Source organism: Pezoporus occidentalis, unplaced genomic scaffold (genome assembly GCF_034315485.1).
Source record: "Pezoporus occidentalis ecotype Australia unplaced genomic scaffold, CSIRO_AGI_Poc_V1 ctg10, whole genome shotgun sequence".
In the NCBI taxonomy this organism is placed as follows: Eukaryota; Metazoa; Chordata; class Aves; order Psittaciformes; family Psittacidae; genus Pezoporus; species Pezoporus occidentalis.
The window spans coordinates 2,993,505-3,013,987 of record NW_026912779.1 but is presented as its reverse complement, the minus strand read 5'-3'; positions in this window follow the sequence as shown (position 1 = coordinate 3,013,987).

Genomic DNA, 20,483 nt, shown 5'->3' with positions numbered 1-20,483 from the left:
GAGGCAAGAGAAGTGAAAAATCTACCTTTTACTGATTCAGCCAGTAATTGATTCAACCAGTAATACTGATTCAGTTCTTTGTCTCAGTATAGGTGAATTCTCAAGACATGATTTTATAGGTGAGAATGTGAGAAAAGCTTTAATAAAAACTACTGCTTCATTATTATTTCCAGTAAATTCACAGGATAGAGTACTAATTGAACCCTTATGCTGTGTTGAAAGACTTCCTTTTTTCATAATACAAATGCTGAAAACGTTTCAACAAGGGTATTTAACATATTTTTGAAGGAATCTTTATCCCATTATTGCACATTAGACATGTTTTACGATATGTTAGTGTTTAGAGCATGAAGAAGAGACTTTTCACTTCTTCCAAAGCAACGTAAGGTACATCTTGAAAGCAGAACATAACAGACAGGAAATGTTTATGAGTTAGAGGAGCATGTGCTACCAGAGCCAACTTAAATAAGAGGTATCAGATGTCTCTGGTGATGAAAATCTTTGTGTAAGGTGAAATGGGCTACATTCTGTTCCTTTGATTCTGAAGATGAGATGGATTTGAAAAACCTACCTGGCTCCTTGATACAAGGCCTCGCCACATGAGATAATCTCCAGCACATTACTATTGGCAAGCAGATCTTTCACCCTTTTTTCTCCATGCATTACAGAAAATATTAAATCAGTTTGGTGTCCATAAAAACTTTTGATCCTAGGAATAGCCTAGGGTACTGTCATTATCTTCAGGAGAACCATTTGTAGATCTTCAGTAGGTAGCACTAATTTAATTTCTTTGCTAGAGAAAAAGTGGCTGATTTTCTAGATCAATATTTGATTGAATATGTTTGAAATGTCAGCAGATAAAGGCCCCTTTTCTGGCCCAAAGAGTTTTTGAACCACAGAGGTACACTGTTCTAGCTCCCCTGGGATCTGACTGCAAGGAGGTCTCAAAGATCTGTTAGAAACCTTCCTGCTGTTCCTTGTGTTCTTCCAGCAAGACTTTCTAAAGGTTGAGATGAGAAGAAAGAAGATCAAGAACCAAAATGTCTTTATATCCATTTTTTAATCTTTCCTGGTGCTCCTCTTAACTAAAAATAATCGTTTATAACACCAGTTTACAAAAAAACTCCTGTAATAGGATCATGTGAAAGGAAGAAAAAAATGAGTGAAGGCCAGTCCTTCAGATTTGACTTAAGAAGATGCTCCAACAACTTTGCCAAGCCATTGACATCTGAAGGTCTTTTTCCCTTTCATGACACTAATTAAAGTAGAATATCAATGTATTATCATCATGAAAGTGGTCTCTTAAAGAGAGACGCCCAAGGCTGAAAAACCAGGGCAATGGACATGTTTTAGAACTTCAGAAGTGAAGTTGCCCAGTTATGTTAGATAACTACAGAAAAGCATAAAAGTGAAAAGATATTCTTAAACAATGATAAGAAATGGTGTTGGAAAAAATGGCATGATGTGAGAGCCTGCGTCAATATATTCCATATAAATCATGCCAAATAAATGGAGATCCCCCTCCCTTGGCTCTGTACAGAACAGTGCTCAGGTTCGTGCTGTTCAGAGAGGTTTCTTTAAATCTTCAGGACATGCATTTCTCAGAACGAGACAATGAAATATTGTGGATGGAAATTTTGTGTAAAATTGAGATAAAAAATGCATCTAAATAGTAAACCATATTGCCTGTCTTGACTACATGTATAGCTTGATGTCACATGATTAACAGTATATATACTTCTACGTGGTAAGATCCATTCATCTTAACATTAAAAACTAAGAGAAAATTGATTATTTACTTCATAATACTTAAAGCTTTCATTTTATTTTTCAAAGCAAGCTTCTTTAACTTGCTAATAATGCATATGCTTGCTTTTTCAATATGCAAACCAGAAAAGTGTATCAAAGATAGTGAAAGCATGTGATACCCTATCAGTTCAGATGATAGCAGTTGTTACTCATCTGCTGCAGTGTCTAATATCAGTTTTCTGCCACCTTTATAAATATTGTATTATTTGCAGGGATCCAAAGTCCCCTGCTTTAAAAATGCCTTTTCAATTAGCCTGTATTTGAGCAACATCGTATACTACTTTATTTCACTGTGAAGTAAAACAGATCCTTCAAAGCCAAAGATGTGTAAGATACACCAGTAGCTGTTTTATATGTCATTTCAGTGACCCTGGGAAAGACTTTCAGTCTTTTCATTTCTTTTAGAAGCAGCAAAAATGCACCAACATTTCTGTTAATCTCTTGGGAAATACAGAAAAAATAATCACTCTCACTCCTGTATTTACCACGTAATTTAGAAGGATGCTCTGTAACTCCAATGCCTGGTATGTAAATAGAATGTTGGTTGCATATTACTTCATAAAAAACAAAATTAGCAGCTTTGCCACCCACTATTTGTGCATCATACCTAAATGACTAGATTATCTCAAAAACACCTCATCCAGTTGCTGCACCAGGTTCTGCTAACCGAAACCATAAGCCTCCAGCAGCGAAGTCAGATACCCAATAGGCTCTGCATGGATCAAAGTAAGCCAAACAAAATCTATGTTTTGTACCTGCTTCCAATACGTTTGGGAAGCACTGTTAATGAAAAATGAGGTTGATGTACCTATTGCACACTTTTGGATTATTGTTCACCACCATCAATCTGAAACCTAATGAAACAGAGACCACCTACAGTGGAGGGATATTGTGTCCATCTGACAAACTGCATCCAATTTACTAACTGATGGGATGCCATAAGCTGCCACTGGTCATATGATTTTCAGCTTCTGATTGGTCATACATTAAGCATTAGTAATGGGGCAATGCCGTTTCCACTATCATTCTCTGGCAAGAGTAAAAGAGTACACAGTGCACTATAATTCTGTGGTAACGATAGCGTGCAATGTGCTGTTTTCTTCCCACTGTGGACACAAAAATCGTAGGAGACTTGGCTCTTCCACACTGTCTTTATGGAATTAACAAAGAAATATGCTTGCTATGACATATATTGAACCTTCTCAGTGCATTTCTGGGTAACTTTATGGGCATATGTGTTATGTATGTCACAACCAAACTCTGCAGGAAGAGATAAAATAGTGCACACATCACCCAATGGGTATAAACAATGGGCAACCTAAGCTCCAACCTGCACGGTGCAAAGTAGTTTTCCCAAAGAAAAATGCTGACTCTCTAAATGGAAGATGCTTTTGTTTCTGCACCTGTTCTGCTCAGTATCTTGTTAGGGTGCTTCTGCTTCTCCTATATGTCATACTAATAGGGAGAAGCAAAACAGGGAGAAATTATGATGGATATTAGTTGATCCTCTTGTTATTGCTAGATGTGATTATTGGTTTTTCCTGCTTGGGCTCCCTCAGTGTAATCCTAACAGAGTGCAGCTTATTAAAAAGCTCTGCTGTTTAAGTTTTAGTAGCATAATAACCACTTCTCTCTTTATGGTTGTTCTGAAGTCAATTCACTGGCCACCTGTCAGTGTGTGGAAATAAATGTTAGGTTTTCCTAATGACTATTAAGGTTTTTCATGGATTTTTCTCCCATTGTATCTCTCTGAACTTGTCCAGTGCGGTGTTCCTGCTTGTGATTTATGCTTAGCAGGTGTTTGTTTGCTATGGGTTTCTAACTGTTGGCTTCCTACTGTAAGAAAGGAATGGGAAGGTGGGAATGGGTTTATTGTATTCTGTATATTGTTCCACCACCACGAAATGGATTTCCAGCTGACACTCTGTGTGCTTCTATGTATTAAGCCACAAAACCCTCTCTATATCAGCAATATACCAAGTCATGCAAGGGAATTCACAGTTAAGACTGAAGCTCCATTATTAACTTGCTCTGTTGTGCCTGGGTATTGCTGTACATATTGTTTTGATATATACCAAGAACACTGCAATAGGTAAACAAAAGCAGGTGAGTTCACAATACAACTTCAGTCTTCACTATGAGATTCTGTGCCCTGATGTTTTAACCAGACTTCTTCTATTCCCTGAATTTCATCTTTTGTTATTTCAGTTTTTCAAGTTTATAATGTTTGTTGAGGCTGTGTGATCCAGTAAAAAATATCCTTAAGAGATCTCATGTGTAAATACATAATATGGTTATCTAAACATATTTTTATCTAAACATTTCTTTTAAAAGACATTATTCATGTAACAGTTTGGATCTACAGTGTTAAAACCCACTGCAATTAGCTAGATTAGAGCATCCTAATTTTACAATGTATATTACTTGCCTGATAAACTGTAAAAGCTCTTGTCAGAGGCATTACAGCGTTTTTTATCAATACTTTTTGCCCTGACTCTAATAGACATTTACTTCAGGGAGGATAACTACTGCTCTGAAGCTGCAGATTGTTAAGCATTGAGATTGTTTTCAATACTATACCTATACAAATGGCAGAATACTGTAGAAATCAAACCCTTCCTTAGCCTGCAAAAGCTTTTGAGACTGTTTCTGTCACCCGCATAATTATTATCCAAAGCCTCCCAAGTCAGCAGCAAAAAAAAATTATTACCTTCAGTGGGTTTGGATTAGTCTGCATTTTAATATACCTTCAAAGATGGGGTTTATACATGCATGGCTCCTCTTTTTCCCCAAAGACAGATCCTACTTTGTCTATGAGTCACAGTTTATTTGTTACTCCACTGCATTTTGGTCACCTCTTTCCTCCAAGTTAGGTCTTCTCTTTCCCAGTGCTGCTGACTGAACATGATTTAGGACTTCCTTTTATTATTTCATTCTCATCTTATCACTTATGTTACCCAAGCAGTCCCTGGCACGATCTGTAGTTGACTTTTACAATTTTATAAAGTTTTGGCTTTTTTCCTGGCGACTTACAATAGCACTGGTAAGCCATAAAGGGGAAATAAGATAGAGCTCAGCCTTCTGGAAAATAAATAAACCAAGACAACACAAGATACTGCAAAAACTTACAACTGGTTATCACAGTGAGTACTGTAGGCTGGCTCTGATCTACCTTAAAATCATGATTATAGAGGTTTAAGCCAGCATTTCACTTGAAATTAGAGCCTACTCTAAGGAATGGTACTGTAACAACAAACCCACTAAACTTCATGGTGCTTGTAGGACTCTACCCCAAATTTACATTTAAACCAAGATAACTTTGTATCTACTCTTTGCAGGATATTAGATACTGGTCTTTATTCTTCAGCCATCCAGTGGGTTTGGGAAGTTGCAATGCATAGTTTTGTTTATCATATAACTTCCCTTCATACCACAGAGATATACACTAGAGCTAAGAGTGGCTGTCATTTGCCAACAAAAGGCTGTTATTTTTGCTGTTATGTGTCTGCATGCTGTTTTGACAATAACTCTTCTGTTTCCTTGTCTCCTCTACTTAAACTTCATAGCACAAACTAGATAATTTAGAAGATCTTCTGAAGACCACTACTTATCAATATCCCTGTTAGCTCCATCTTGTAACTCGCCTTTGAGAAAGGTGTCACTTGATTCATTCCTTTATTTGGATATTTACTACTCTGTAACAGGAGCTCCCAGTCAATGCTCTGGGCTCCACTGACAACCTTTTAAAAATATGCACATAAATAAATAGAATTTCCAGTTGCCACAAGATCCATCAGAGAGCACAGCAACAAAATAGATATAACAAAAATAATTTGTCCCTACAAAGTGGCTGATCGTTCCAATGACCCCAGTGGAACAGTACCTGTATATCATTACCATAGCACCATCACCAATCCTTTCCACCTCTATTGTTATAGGATAGGGAGAAAGAATGAGCTGAAGGTGAGAAAACATGATTTTATAAACTGAAGGAAGGCACCTTGTAACAGCTGTAAGAGGGATGCTTCTAATATCTGTAAGACAGTGTAAAAGAAAGGAATCTGGATGCAAGAGATCCTGATTACATTACTTTAATCATCAGTCTTAACCTGGTGCATCAATTTCTGTGGATTTCTCCATAATTTTATTGGTTTAAAAAGAACACATCCAAGCTCATAATAGGCTTAGTTGGTATTATAGGAATATAACACAGCTACCTGCCAAACAGAATCACATACACACGTGGTTTTGTGAAATCTGAATTCTAGTATTGTACCACAGTGGAATCCTATTTTTCTCATAAAGTCTGCAACAAAGCTGTAGAGCTCTTGAGAGAGGAACTTTTTTATACAGCCTTTGAATCACCTTCCTTTTAAAATGCTGCTAAGTGTGAAATTAGTGTTGTCCCTCAAAGTGCATGAGAATAATTGTCAGTAATTGAACACAGTTTGGGGGCTAATTATATAAAAATTGATATTAAAAGAATACTACAGGATTGATTGAGTTTTGCAGTTCATATTTAACTTTCAAATTACTACAGTTGAAAGGCTGTGGTAAGAAACAATAAAAATCCATTCCAAGCTGCTAAAGCAAATTAAAGTTTACTAGTCCTCTGAAAGGTGAATGATCCAAGTGAGGTAATGCAGGGAGGACAGTTAAAATGTTCTTGACATTTACCATAGATTTAAAATATCAGCTGGTTTAGGATGCCATATGTTGAACACATTTAATTGTTCCACTGAATTTCTGTTTAAATGGTTGGGATTTCTGTTTTCATTTGTCTTTAAAAGGAGGAAAACTCACAATGTCATGGAAGAAATGCCTTCTTTAGGTGCATCAACTCCAGAATTTTGTGGAGGATCCAACAGAGTCAGTACATGCTGATGTGAGAGGAGCACAGCCTATCATGACCTTGATTTATACTTTTGAATGGGAGCAGAAAACTGAGTTTCTGGGAGAATTTTTAACCAAGAACCACTTGTTCTAATTATATAGTGTCAGAAATAAATGGGATCTTGACAAAAGTAAAGCAAAGGAACTTACCACTTTTCCTCATGCTGGAAGGAACTTCGCAACCCCAGAAGCAGGTGAAGCACTTCCAAATTTTCCTGGAAGAAGAACTGTGAAAAAAATAAGACAGAAGGGAGAGAAATTATCTACATTGTATGCTGCTTGTCATAGGCTCAGAGGGTTTCAAAATCTATGTATATTGCATTGTATATGACATTGCATGGCAACCAGAAACAGCTGGAAATTGCTGAACAATTCAGGAAAAAAAATCAAACACTTATCTCTCCTCAAAAGTTATTGGTACAGAAACATGTCCTTTTACAATAAGCAGCATGGAGAGACCACGAAGTGATATTTCAAACATGCACATGACAGTGCAGAATGTTTTAGCTGTGAGTAGCCAACTAACATTCAAAAGTCTGGACCAAAACAATTGAATTCAGAGATTTTAACTGAATTTGAATTGAATTCAGTCTTTTTCTAAACTGAAGCTTTTAAGTATTGTGAGGAATCATCGAATCATAGAGTGGTTTAGGCTGGAAAGGAACTTAAGACCATCTAGTTCCAATCCCCGGCCACAGGCAGGGATGCCTCACACTAGACCATGTCACCCAAGGCTCTGTCCAACATGGCGTGGAACATGATACCCTTTACAGCTTTGTTTATTTTCCTAGAAAAATGTTATTCCTTCTTTATTAAAAAAATCTGGAGAAGGTTTGTGAGAATGATCACTGATGTTCTTCTCTCAATGAAAAGTGGTATCTCTAGGAAGAAAGTATTACAAAACAATTTAAGATGAACACAGGCTAGCTAAGTATAAAACAAATATTCTTGTAAAATATTTTAAAAAAATCATACATTTCAGTTTCCATGTAACTGTTTGGAATATCTTGCTATAACTAGTTACAATTTTACATACTTAACTGTGTCATGTAATTTGGGTGTTACAAAACCAGTGAATATTTACATTAATAACAAAAATATTTCTAAATGAAACAGCAAGTTTGAGAAAAATAACTGAAATGTATCTGAGTAAAAAAAATCTGTTTCAACAAATTTCAATACTAAACAATTAAAAAAATCCAAAGAAAATTAACTACACCAGGATGAAGAGACATGAGGGAAGACTGAATATAATGCTTGCAACCTTTACATGATCAAAAATAAGGAATCAGCCTTTGCTGAATCATGAGATTATTCTGGGTGGTGAGGCAATGGCATAGATTGCCCAAAGAAGAAATAAATGCTCCATCCCTGGCAGCGTTCAAGGCCAGGATGGACAGAGCCTTGAGCAACATGGTCTAGTAGAAGGTGTCCCTGCTCAGGTTGGAACTGGGTGATCTTAAGGTTCTTTCCAAACCTAACCATTCTATGACTCTACCATGAAAGTCATTGCTTTAAGGAAAAAACTTCTCCTGTTTTACTATTAGTATAGAGATCACAGACTTTGTGCTTCCAAGGCTCTGCTAAGAGCCACGATTTAAGCTGCTCTCAGCAGCTGGGCTTTTTAAAGAGTAGCCATGGTATCTAGTCACATCTCCAAAACTCTCAGCTTTGGCTGGATATTAGTTATACCACGAGAGCTTCCATGCTACAAAACTGGTTTTTGTCCAGACAAAATGTAATATTTGCAAAACCAAACTGCATGCCTGGGCATACGCACTCAAGAGAACAAAGACTAGATGGTCATGAAGAGATTGAGTTAATTACTCTGGTTCTGCACAAATGTTCAAACCCAGACTTTCTCAGTAATAGTTTATGACACCAGAAATAAAGGCAACATGCAGGAGTTTTGCAAATTGTGTGAAATATAATAGCGTAACAACATATGCAAAAAACCTAACAGCCACCCAATGCTCAAATGCTAAAGTACTAAATATGATTCATTAGAGAGCAATTAAAACACTAAGCCAAACGGTTCTTTCTGCACAGGAGATGCCACTGGCTAAAGTTATAAGCAGTGGAAGAGGAAACAGGCTCAGCTATAACAGCCAACTACAAATGTATATGATTAAACAAATTTGTCCACTGAAATGAATGTACAAACTACAGTTAACGAATCTGATGAAGTTTTTAATGAACTGGCATACATTAAATACATATCACATTGCTATAGGCCCCAGTGTGCTTTCTGAAGTAGATGTGCCACATAAAACCCAATTAACTTTCAGAGACAGAATACAAACTGAACTTCACCAGATGGCTGAATCATTTGGAGTTAATTCAGACATTACTGACTGGGTTAATAGTATGGTCACTGTGCTAAAATAACAAAACAAGTTACGAGAACTTTAGAGATAAAGCCATGAGTAAGGCAATCCAACCTAGTAGGGGACCTAACGTAGTTCCCTGAAAGAGCTGGTGAAGAGGTCACATCCAGACATCAAAATGTAAGAGAGCTTTCAGTTTGGGATGTCAGCCAAGGAGCCTGGCAATTCTAACTCTATAAAGGATTTGTTCCTTCAAGCCTTTTCAGAAGATTTTCACAATTCCATCAGCACCTGATTTTTAGGAATGTCTTGTCACAGATTTTGAAGGGTGTGGACAGCATGGAATCAAGTAAATACTACTGACCTGCTGGAAAGTGATGAAGATTAGCTCCCAAGCAGAATGCTTAATTTCTATAAAGAAGAAAGAACATTAGACTGAGCAGAAACACACTTCCTGGTCAGCCTGGAAGAACCTGATTATGTAGAAGAAAATAGCAACGAAAAGCCAGACTTGACCCTGTAAAAATGGATTTAAGTGAATGACTGGAATATCCCTAAACAAGGGGCCTGGCATATACTGATGGGCTTGTTTCCATATGTGAACATACTCATAAATTCTTATGGCTAAGTACTTCCGTCAAGCAATACATAATGACAGCAGGTTGAATGGCCGAAGAAAAGCCTTCAGAATACATGAGACATTATCCTGCCAAGTACTGGAATATTTTGAGATGAAGCAAGGTCCACAATCTCAACTGTGATAGGGACTATTTTATTATTTAGGGACGTGTGCTTCTAACCCTATGCAACATAACAGAATGCTCACACTTCTTTTAATTCAGAAACAGTCTCTTGTCTAATGCCTATGAAATCAGGATTATTTAGAAATAAAACCAACCCATACACAAATGATTGTTTTCGTACTAACACCTCTGTTTTGAAAAACAGATGAATTATTTTGCTTTTTCTAACTATCACTGCCATTTTAAAACATGCATAACCAAGATTTGAATGTTCTATAGCTAGCAGGAATCCTCACTGCTGTGAATGTTGCCTTGTCTTTAGCTGCTTTCAAAATGCAAGTCCAAGGTCAATCTGAAAACAGATTTTCATTAAAAATAATTCTTCCTTACAAACAACTCACACATATTTCTGAGTAGTACAACATAACAAGACATTACCCAGTTTCACCAGAAAAAAATCTTTCAAGCTTTCAATAGCTTCAAGGCCATGCAGTTTGAACAAGGAAACTTCAAAGCTCAGCCTCAAATCCTAGTTCTTCTATGACTGCACTCTTAGTAAAGCCTCTCCCTATTTTCTTTGTGATCTTTCATGACTTAATTAGAAACATCTTTCAAAGGCACTTCTTTTATTTTTTACTATAGTAGTATAACATCTGCATTTTCAGCAATATGCTATTTAATCACATTGGGTTATAAAGTGAAATTCTTAGTACTTAGTGTAATATCTTGTAGAACCCATACATTTGGTCTTTTAGTGTCCCTGACTCATCATCTTATATTCTTTCATCAACATTTTAATAGCCACTCTTAAAAATGTAATTTGATGTATAATTCTCTAAACCTGTTTCAGTTTTGTTGTTTCTTTAAAAAGTAACTTCTCCTGCACATGTTTTCTTTCTGTGATTACCGCACCTGAAACTAATTCCAAGCATTCAAATATACAGACTTAAAACCAGGGCCAGCAGACACTCAGAAGCTCACAAAATTTTGCTAGGTTGTGTTCTTCAGTATTCTTAGATAAGAAAATTCTGATAGTGTCAAGACTGTGACTTCCAGTTTTGACTGAAACTTGCTCTGTTATGCATCTAATGTAAGGTATGCGGTGTTGTTAGAGTTTAGACACCTAAATTCTAACTCTCTGTTCAGTCCCTATGTACTTGCTGTGTTGGATCAAGCACTTACTGTCTGCAGTTAGTCCTGTTTTCCAGTGTACTTTAAGTCAGAGACTCTCAAAATCAACTGTCTGTGGCTGTTCTGTAGCTGACTAACTGGGTTTAAGCATCTATCCAGTTACTTAATTTCCTTCTTGTTAATTTGATGAAAATAAAACTCCATATGGTAAAGTGGGATATCTATGTATTTCAGGGAATTCTGGATCAAAGCTTCCCTGAGCATAGCACCTACTTAAAACCATACCTGACCAGGACAGCTCCAAAATACATATTTATGTTAAATGTGTTAATATTTTTCTCAATGACTCTTCTTTCTCAAATGTGTGGGTTGAATGGTCATGCTTACTTCAAGAGGAGTATTTACTGTAAGCAAGCTACCTACGAGACTATCTGCTCCTTTCTTCTATACCAATTCATAAGTAGCTATCAGAGAAAAAAAGGACCAGATTGACAGTGAAAACACAAAAAAAAGAGTTCCACTGCAACATCCTTGGTGGTGTTCAAGGCCAGGTTGGACAGAGCCTTGGGTGACATGGTTTAGTGCGATGTGTCCCTGCCCATGGCAGGGGGGTTGGACCTGGATGATCTTAAAGTCCTTTCCAACCCTAACTACTCTATGATTCTATGTTTTCCCTTTGACATATGTCTGCTAGTCCTTATAGTACGGGGAAACAGGAAAAATCAAACTTGAAAACATGTTTTAAATTCTGGTTGCAACAGTAACTGGGCAGTACCGGTGCTTGCTTATTCAGTAGCTGTGTGCATATGTCCATGTGTCTATTTGCATGTGTCTACTTGGATTTTAACCCACATTCTGCAGAGTGAGCAAAAACGAGATTGTATTTTCTTCTTATGTGTTTAAAAAAAATAAATAACTTGTATACAGATATGTACTACATATTTAATGATACACATGGAAAACGAATGTTTCTATAGGAATAAGGGAATGTACTGAAAAAAAAATATCTGAATTTTGTCTATGGAGATTTGGTTCACTAAACTGCATTGGTCATTGCAAATAGACAGGTTCCTCTGGGGACCAATCCAGAGCAAAAGCCCAATTTTAAGTGCTTTGAATTGCTTTTGAGAAGGTTGGGTTCTTACTATGCAGATATTGCTTGACAACAATCAAGTCAGCATATGTGCAGAGCCACTAAAGAATAAGATGGAAGTACTGAAACTCTAGGGCAGTATCTCTGCTTTCAATATGGATGTTGAAAATCAGCCTGCAGATATGTGGCCCTTGCAGATTCTTCACAGCATACCTGCCCTTTGGAGAATTCCACCAAACCTTGCAAACTGAAACCCATAAACATTCTTAATACTTCTACAGCGTGCACACAGAAAGAAAGCCAACCTTGCCAGTTACTCTGGATAAAGAAAACCCTTTTTGTACTTATGTCTTACAGCAAGTGACCAGTTCTTTTTTCCTGGGGTTGCCACTGGAGTCTTCATGTCTCAAAATGCCTACCTCTTACTTTCTTAAGCAGAATCTTTAAAGCACTTCAGTCCTTGAAGCACCATTGGACTGAATATATGTTTTTTGACTCAGGAGTGGTAATTATGAAACCTTGTTTCAAAGGTGGAAGGACTCTGTATTGAAACTTATATTATTAGTTAATTCTTAGGCAAGTCATAATTGGAGCCATAGTACCCAGTTTCATTACACATGAACAAATCTGGAATGAAGCTCCGGCAGTCAGGTTAAAGTCAATGAACTATATAAGATTTATACTGGCTCGACTGAGATCATAAATTGTTCCTGTAATTGGACCTTTAGTTTTAAATATAACATTTGCAATTGGCAGCTCTGCCCAAGGGACAGACACAGTATCTCGACAGAGTTCTGAACCTACTAGAATTAGTTGGGAGACAGCGACTACATGATGAATGTCCTCTTTTTAGTTATCTTTTAGAAAATTAGGTGGTGCTGAATTTGAAGTAGATTATCCTTGATTTTGCATCTGCAACATTTCTAGACCAGAAAGATTGCTAACTTAAAGCAGAAGAGGGTGTGATGTCCATGTCAAATTTTTAATTTAAAAAAAGCTGTAGTTGGGTTCAATTGACTGAATGTCCATTTGCAGCTGGAGTGCATTAGATACATTCCAGCATTTTCCACTTCAGTTTAATCCAAAAGGAATTCAGTTCATGTGCTTCAATACCACATCTTGATGTGAATCAAAGCACAGACCATCAGGATAATCAGATTCCCTTCAAAAGCACAATACTGATCTGAACTAAAATGACACTAAAAAGAGAAGAACTCCCAAGTACAAAAAGGTGTTTGTAGGCTTTGCTGAAGATTGTTTATACACTCAGTGGAAATTCTCTTACAAAAAGGCCTGCATTCTTTCCTGAAGTGGGAAGTTAGGGCAAGAAGGCCTGTGAATGAAGTGCTTTATAAAACAATAAGATAAAATGAACTTGTCAAGATCAAACTCTGATTGCTGTTTTTTAGCCAGCTAAAACTAATCATGTAATGTAAGAATGGCATACAAGATATCTCTTAGGACTGAACTGTTCCTAAAAGAAGCTATTTGGAAAGGAGCAAGGACTTACTGAGATGACACTAACTTTTCTGCTGACCTTTAAGAGGTAACTTCAATTGTCGTGTAGACATTTTTAGCCCAAAACAGCGAACCTGGCTGGTTAAGGGCTGAGATACAGGCTTGCTCCCTTTTATATCACATCTTCCATTTTCAGTGCAGATGAAAGCCCTTATGTGTTGATAATCCTTTTAATTCCTTTTCCACAGTTCACCCTCATAAGCAAGACAGCCACCTTGGCTCTCGGTTTCTGCTTCCAGATTTTCTGGAAAAAGCAACATAATATGCTTCAATAGCCTTCATCAAATATTTAACTCAACCTGGATGGCTTTGCTAGAAGCAGGAGGATGTACTGTGCTCCCTCACTTGGACTGAGCAGCTGAAGAAGCACTTCTTGGCATAGAAGGACCAGTCAGGTCAACAATTTCTTCAGCATCTCCAACCAGTGCAGCTATTCATAAAAGTAGTATCTGTCCATGGCCTGACATTGGGGTACAAATCTGCAAGTTAACTGCATGCTGCAGACACAGCCTAAATGTAATTAGTTCTTTTGTTTAAGAATAAACTGACTCTAACTGCTTCTTGGGCATGTGGTTCCTTCAAGACAAAAAGGCAAATAACTCAGTTACATTTAGAAAAATGGCTTTAATGAACAGGAAAATGGCATTTAATCTTTTGGTGCATCCTGCATTTTATGAGTAAATTCCTTGGGAAACTGTGTAAATGGAACATAATTATTTTTAAAATAGAATCTTTTGTTATTAGCTACATAACTGTCATGTGTACATAAAGCACCCTGCTGTACAGACAAAAGACTGGAAAAGTTTCCTGGAGAGTTTCTGCTATTGAAAGAATAAAAATTGAAGCAGTGGGGTGAACTTTTGGTTCAAACACTGAATGTTAAACCTGGCTGAGAGAAAATCGCTTTATTCTGATAACCGGATTAGTTAGAACAAAAATAGAGAAAATTAAGAACTGAAGAGCAGAAAATTAAGGTGGAATGCAATTTAAAGAGTAAGTAGATGATGTAGGCTTTCATTTTCATCCCCCCCAGTGTCCAGCTAATTAAAATTACAATCAAAATGAAAGTCTAAACTTGTAAATATCTTTAGCTAATGATTTTGTCTTTTTAATCATCTTCACATTCAAAGACTTTATTTTATTCATTTAGAGCTTTACAATAAAATGAAATTGTTTTTCCTCTCGTAAAATCCTTTTAATTTTTGTTATCTGTTTCTTTTTATATCATATATTATGTATTTTTCTTTTTTCTAATTTCTGCACAGCATTCACTACTTTTATAGTCTGTGCTCCTCTGACGCATTTACTTAAAACTGGCATGAAGCTAAATGTAATAAAGTGCTATAACAAACTTTTTAGCTTAGAGTAAAATCACCAGAGTTGCAACTACTGGCTTGAAAACTAATCTAGACAAATCAGCTTTCCTCGTAAAGTGCATGTGCAGAGACAATGAGGTTTTAAAGCCACTGAGCACATACAACTTTAAGTTTAGACAGACCAACAATTCATCTTTGTAAGACAAAGAGTGGATTTGCCCCAGATTTGCCCCAGTTTATCGACTGCTACCCTTGAATAATGTCTGGTTTTGCTGTGAGTTTTGAGGCAATTCTTTTAAATGGATCAAGAGTTAAGTCAGACATTCTTAATGTACTAGGCAGCAATGACTCACCTTTCTGACCTTAGTGTTTGAAAATTAGCGTTTGCCGTGAGTATACTCTGTACCTCCCACCAACCTGGGAATATGGAGTAATTTTATCATTAAATATGCATACAAATGTAGTTCTTTCTTGTTTCACATGCTTATGTCACCATGAAGCCCATGAAAACATATTTGAGTTTGCTTCAGAATTTTTATTATATAACCTTTCTAAAATGTGGCAAGGAAACAATGAAAACGTAGAGAAAATAATGCTCAGTGCTATGGCCTTGCCTAAATGATTTTCCTCACTTTGGATAATACAGGCATTTTATTTTGTTTTGCTAGACAATATCAACTTACAAAGGCATGAAGGCTGGAACTTAGCCAGTCATAAGCATATACTTTAACACCATGCAAATACAGCACTTATTTATTAAGCAAGTGCATTTCTACTTCAGTTACTTGCATGATCCAACTATGCCATGAAAACTGAGGATTCTGAACCGGATATTGGGAGTTAGACTGTGCACTCTGAGCTATGCTTGAGAAATGGTTTTGTATTCTTTCAGCATTTAGAAATCATACAAGAAGGCAGTACCAACACCCAAGTAAAATGCTGTAAGTTCAGAATACTCAGGTTCAGGGGCTGCCTGATGGACAAAAAAAAATCAGTTTGAACACATCTAAAGGTGCTAACTTTAAGTTCACAGAAACATTTTTCACATCTGTAATGACTGTCACAGGTGCTACAAGTCCTGTGTGTACAGGAGATTCCATTCACATGCAAGCACAGACCACAGGTGTCTGCAATTTTGAATAGTTTTCAACCTACCTGGGAAGATTTATACTGTCAGTCATGACTCTGGTATCTGAATTATCTCCAGATAAAACCTACTAGGAGCGCACAAGAGACCTGAAAAGCTATCATGAAGTAACTGACAAATGGTTTGTATGCTATAAAAATTCTAGCTGGAACAAAACAGTATTTTCACTTGCTTGTTATCTTCACTTTCATTTTCTTAGGAATTAAGAGGAAGGAAGATGTTAGCATTGTACTCTACCTTGTGAGATAAGAATCACTTTCATATTGGTGTACACATCCACTGAAATAGTCTCATTTTACACTAGTAAAAGCAAAGCCAGATTTTGGCCCAGCATCGTCTGGAATCTCTAACAACATACATTCCCTGGTTCTGAAAGGCAAATTTCGTCTGGCTGCTTGGAAGAGCTCCAAGAGTTTGTACTCTGCAAGGTTTGAAAGGGATTAACTGCATATTCTTGTGCATTTAGAATCAATATAACATATGGATTGGCCTCATCTTCTTGAGTTGCCACTGACCGCAAAGGGAGTATTTGTACAATTCAGACAGATGTAATTGGGCTCAAAGCCTCCATGGGTTTTATGTGCAAAAGTTAATTTATGTGAATGTATTAATGTTAATACATCAGTCATTTCACCAGGTCACCTGCCAAAAAGAGTGCCAAGATTTTGCCTGTACATACAGAGATGAACAGGAGCTTTGAGACCCTCTACACCCAAGACATTTTAAAATATCCAATGCTTACTTAATCATTTTATGCTGTTAATAGATCAATCAGTGTTCTTGGTTTCAGTACCAGCATGTGCTTTCTAATACGAAAGTTCTTCAATACATAAGAACAACTGCATTCCAAATCATCAAACCAGACACATTTGCTGCTTCAGACACTTCTGTTAACAGCTGTGCTGCTTTGTAGTGAGGTATTATAATAGAGATACCCAGAGTCTCCATCTGATTTTGTGAATTGTTAATGACACAAAATGGTTTGAAAATAGCCAGAAGTACAGTGTAAAACAACTCTATGAAAATCACTAGAAGTATTTTGTAGCAAAAGCTCTCTGGTAAAACAAAGGAAGGGTTGCAGGAACAGGAGGAAGGTGAAGGGAAGAGAATGACTGTCACAGAACAACAGTGAGCCATTCAGTCAGAGCAACAGTACAGTAAAACCTTCTCCAGATGACAAATATGGCCTCTAGGTTTAGTCACAGAAAACTCCATCTAATCCCAATGGCTGCTAGTGTGTCTAAGCTGTCTTTCAAACAGTGGAAAATTGAAGCTCAAGACAGAGAAACTCTTGAGGAGGTTTAAATGTTACTTTTTTGTCTAGGACCTCAGTTAAGTTTCACTGGCTTTCAGAATGTACTCCTTTCATGTAGCTTTTAGGCGCAAGCAAGCAAATTTACCTTTAGTAAAAAAAGGTACAACTGCATATTAACTCAAAGTATTCTTTTGCAATATTGAATTTCATATGCTTTTACCTTTAAGCCGTCATTAGGGCTCGAATTCTTAAACTGTGGTGTATGGTGCATTTTGTGAGGCCTGTGAAGTTGTTCTGTGTTTTTAGTTCTGCTTAAAAGACAGCTAAAACATGTAGTAGATTTTTCCTAGTGTGGCTTTCCATTAGAAACATCTGCTTTTAGCACCAGATTTTGTGGTTGCTAGGTAGATGGCAAATCACCTCTGAAAAGGTGCTCTCTGAAACAGAGATGTTCTGTATTAAAAATAATCTTAACTACGAACATTTAAAAACACTTGATCGATGGCTCTGAACTCTCAGTAACATTGACCTTCAGTGGCTTGAAATACTAATGCAATTTTTCAATTTGCTATTATAAAATCCAGATTTCATAAACATATTATTATCTTCCCATTTTGATTACTTATTCCCTCGAAGGTCTACAGTGCTTTTCTCTAACATCTAAATGGAAATAGGATTAGGATGAGATTCTGTCACTCGGGGGATTTGTGGAAAAAAGGCGGGATATGCACAGAAAAGGTCATTTCTTGGGTGCAAGATGAATAAAATGACACAGTTATGAAGGAGGACAGCAATAACAATATTAGCAATTTTGCATGGTTTTAAATTGATTGCTTTGTTGGAGATACTAATGTTGGGGAATAACACGCTTATTTTCTTGCCTTTCATAATATCCTTAAGTATACTTAAAAATCAAGCTCTTAAGAAAGCTACATTATTTCAATAATGTAGGGGGGGTTAGGTAACTGAGTGGGTTCATGTGAATTGTTTCCTGTGACTGTACTTGCTCTCTGACTGCTCATGGGATAATTTTACTAACATCTGTTGCTTTCCAGTGCTAGGTCTGCAAACTGTTTGTTTTGTCACTCATGATTTTTTTATTACTTAGCTGGTTGAATGTGATATCTGAATGGACAGATAATTAATAAGAAACTCCATTATGATTTTTCTGGCAAACCATGATTGCAATTAAGTTGGCCTGTGGCTGAAAGATCAAATCAGATCAAACTCCTTTCCCTTAACAAGTGTATCTATCAAACCTCCTTGCTTTTACTTTGTTATTGTCATGTCTTAAAGATGCTGAAGTCTGTGTGCCAGATCAAAGTAACAGGTTTCAGTTAAATGATTTTTTATACAAAGCTTAAAAGTGTGCAGTGCATACAGTGTAACATAGTGACTGATGTTCTCTGGGCCTCAGTACTAAAATATTTTATGGTTCTGATATTGCAGTATTTTTATTTAGATAAATTACTCCATAAGGGCACTTGGCTAAAGTGATTTCACATTTATTTTAAAGTCAGAGAGTAAGAGAAACATGGCTAAAGAAGAAGAAAAACTGTCTTGAGTTTTGCATTTGATGCAATTAAGAAATAATCTCTGTACTTGGTAAAGTACAGAGATATTTCACAATTCAGTAAGGTAATTTTGAGTGTAACGCATATTGAGAGAAAACAGCTCAATAAATGTTTTGAGCAAAATGAAATTAATAGATACAAAGGACACAGTTTACTATGAAGCATTGATTAACTGTTCCAGATGAGCCCTGCTGGGTATTGAAATGCACACCAACAGCTTGAGGGGAGCAAGCCATGTCCATGAGTTAAATATAGTGGTATTTAAGCCCCTTTTGTGCACCTATTTAGAAAATATTTCTTGAACTGGTAACCGAGTCTTGCATTGTCCGAAGTTCTCTGAAGGACAAAAATGTGATGAGAGCAGCATTCTTGCAAAGACCTCCACTGCTAGAACATGTCCTCCTCAGGTACACTGAAAATTTAAGTCTGGAAATCATCAGTGATACCTATGAGGTGTAAAAACAACAACAACAAAAAACAACAAACCCCAAACAACCCTTGTTAGCCAGCACTGAGGATATATTGGTTTTTTTTTTAGCATGTATTCCTATGATGAAGTGGCAAATCTTAAGACTCCTGCACCTTCCTATCGACTCTTGCTAGTGCACTGTATGCCAGGTGCTTGGGCAAACCACTGGCAGGATTTAGATGCAGGACAGAGGAACTCTGGCAGCACGCAAAACAAGCAGAGAACACAAGAGACTAACACCTAGCTCAAATGAGCAAAGCTTCATGTTCATTCCCTCATATAGCAGCTGTATTTCTAATAGCCAATATAAAATTGCAAAGGGTTTGAGCCCTTTTGACTCCTATTTCCATGCAGTCCCCATGTACAGCTGTCCCAAGCTAAGGGAACAAGACATACCTGGAAGTTAAAACATTTCATTGGGGTTTTTTGCTTCCCTATCAAGTCATGTCTTCTACAGGTACTGAGCTGCTGCCAGCAGAAACAGTAGTTCTCCAACTGCCTTCAACTTGCAGCTGCTTCCCAGTTTCCTGGCCTGGAACAGCCGTGCTCCTGCTGATACTGCTTTGTCTATATTTTCCTGAGCCTTTTGCACTCAGTTCCACAGCAAGAAGCACTGGTTTAAAGATATAAACAACTCAACAGGTGCTGGGAGGAACAACCTCATCTATTCCAAGAGATAAGTAACTGTAAAAGTTGTCTGCATTTAGCCACTTCAGCCATTCACACCACAACCAACAGTGGAGGCCTTACCAGATGACCTGCAAATACATGACCTTCTAGGACCTTCAGCAATACACTGCATGCGAATGAGACTGCATCTGTGCCCAAGGGAAGCAGCCTCCGGGTTTCTCTGAGGCTACTCCTCCAAAGCTAATGCAACACCCCAAGTAGGTGACTTTGGTAAATAACCTACCACTTTGTAAGACCTTTTTTCTTTCTTAAACTTGTTTATTTAGGCAGAAGCTGCATCTTACTGTGCTTTATGTGATGCCAAGCCACAAAGTTATGCAAAGTCGTAAGTCCTTGTGAAACACGTATAAGCCCCAATGTTTTCTTTAGGTCCCCTCAGGCTTTCCCAAACACAGCCCACCCAGGAAAGAGAGGAAGTTTTTTCATCCAACACTTTAGTGAGAAGGCAGAAGAGCTCTTATTGCTCTAAATGTGTTGCAGCAGAAAACACGGTACAATTCATGGACTGGTTGGGGTGG